Source organism: Penaeus vannamei, chromosome 43, assembly GCF_042767895.1.
Source record: "Penaeus vannamei isolate JL-2024 chromosome 43, ASM4276789v1, whole genome shotgun sequence".
NCBI classification, from domain to species: domain Eukaryota; kingdom Metazoa; phylum Arthropoda; class Malacostraca; order Decapoda; family Penaeidae; genus Penaeus; species Penaeus vannamei.
The window spans coordinates 11,725,019-11,727,518 of record NC_091591.1 but is presented as its reverse complement, the minus strand read 5'-3'; the positions used below and the strand labels follow the sequence as shown (position 1 = coordinate 11,727,518).

General features: G+C 31.4%; 1 protein-coding gene across 1 annotated transcript in view; it reads left to right on the top strand.

Annotated features, from left to right (window-relative positions):
* Window positions 1-2,500, top strand: part of LOC113828614 (uncharacterized) — a 9,867-nt gene that overhangs the window by 905 nt on the left and 6,462 nt on the right. The window lies entirely within an intron of this gene.

Genomic DNA, 2,500 nt, shown 5'->3' with positions numbered 1-2,500 from the left:
GTAATTATCATGATAATAATGATCATAACAATGATAACAATAATAATGATAGTGATAGTAATAATATCAATAGCAATGATGATAAGAATATTATTATTATTGTTATGATTTTTTTGTTATTTATAATTATCATTTATTATTATCGTCATTATTATTATCATCATCATCATCGTCATCATCATCATCATCATCATCATCATCATCATCATCATCATCATCATCATCATCATCATCATCATTACTATTATCATTATTAATGTTGGTATTATTATTATTATTATTATTATTATTATTATTATTATTATTATTATTATTATTATTATTATTATTATTGTTATCATTGTTATTAGCATTATTGTCATTATTATTGTTGTTGGTATTAGTAGTAGTAGTAGTAGTAGTAGTAGTAGTATCATTATCATTATTATTATTATTATTATTAGTAGTAGTAGTAGTAGTAGTAGTAGTAGTAGTAGTAGATAACAATAGGGATATAATGATATTAATGATGATAATAATGATAATGATAATAATACAGATGAAAAGGATAAAGATGAAAATTACAATAATAATAACAATAATATTATTGATAAAGATAATTATGATAATCATAATGATAATAGAATTATGAAGATGTTCATGTTAATGATAATCATAATATAATATTAATAATAATGATAATGATCATGATAGCAAGAAGAATATTCTTGGTAAGGATAATAGTGATATAGCGATGCTATAATCATCCTTATTATCATCATTACCACCATAATCATCATTATTGTCTTCATTACCATCATAATCTTCTTCATTATCATTTTATATCATTATCTTTTTTATGTTTATCATTATCGTCATTATTATTATTTACTATTATTATTTATTATTATTATCATTATTATTATCATTATTATTATCATTATCATTATCATTATCATTATCATTATCATTATCATTATCATCATCATCATCATCATCATTGATGTTTTGTTATCACAATTATTATCATTATCATCATCATTGGTTCCATCACTGTCATTATGACTATTGTCATAATGACAATTGTTGATGTTTTGTAGCGTTGGTTTGTTGGTTAGCAGGGAAAAAATATCAACAGATTTTTTTATGAATTATTTACCAGAGGTGTGTCCTAGCCCAAATTAGGTGCCACTTAGATCCAGAAGTTTTTAAAATGATTGCATGAGTTACCCCTATAACTTTGACGGAGGTATGCGCCCTCTGAGTGCTTCTAGTTATTATCATTATTGTTATTAACATTCTTGTATTATCATCATTATCATTATTAATATGATTAATGTTTTCCTTATTATTATTATTATCATGATAATAGTCAATCATTATCATTACTAATACCCGTTCGTCCTGTTCAATGGCTTATTTTAGGTGTGTCTGTATGTGTGTGTGTGTGTTAGAGTTCGTATGATTTGTATTACATTAATACGAATATATCGATGCTGACGTTACAGTTCATAGTTTAAATCAACAAACCTTACTAAAAGCCTTTACGGGAATTGGCAAAAGTTTAGACGTCTTGCCCTCATTTGCATTTTATTCTTTCTTCACATCTTTGTCGTCTGTACTTTCTTTTGTTTTTATCCTATTCAGCTTTTCGATTACGTTCGTATCCCCACCCAGCCCAGCGAGAATCATGATAACGGACCGTAAGACGCATGAACATAAGGTGGAGATTTAAATGCGCCGGGTGACGTGCTATAGGTCACGTACACAAGCTCGTTCCCATGTACTCCTTCAGAAAGTTACACTTGGCATTCGCTCTTCATAATTTCTTCGCGATTTCTAATCAAGAGGGATAACTTATCTAAGATATCGCATATTTCATGGTGGTTTTGTTTGTTGTATTGCGCAGTTATATCCATGCGTTTATGGGTTCATTAACACAAATGCAACTCGGAATCATAATTGACGTGAGCTTTTATGGGCAGGAAAGTCCGAAGCACTGAGAAGCTCTTGGTAGTTATATATGGCAGGAGAACTTGTGAGAAGTTCTTGGTGTTATATATGGCAGGAGAACTTGTGGGAAGTTTTTGGTGTTATATATGGCAGGAGAACTCGTGAGAGTTCTTGGTGTTATATATGGCAGGAGAACTTGCTTAACAACATAACCTGTTCAGTGGTTCTCTTTTAGGCACGTGTGTGTTTTGCACAAATTATCATATATGATTAAATGTATGAATCAAAACAGAGATGAAAACCTTAACTACCCGAGAGCCTCTCTAAGGATGCACAACGAAAAACTCGGGCCCAAATGTGGTCTGGTTACGAATTACTGATCCTGACGTTGATCGTTCATTATTCTCCGGACTCGCTCGTACCCGGCGCGAGGAGGCGGCCGAGTGCGGGGTTGCATTTTCGATCTTCAAATGTCCAGATAAAGCATTATTTTGTGCAAGGTTGCTGGCGATGTTGCATTGTGGTAGGGGGAGGGCGGCGGCGGGGGGGGGTGAGATGGATAGGTGTA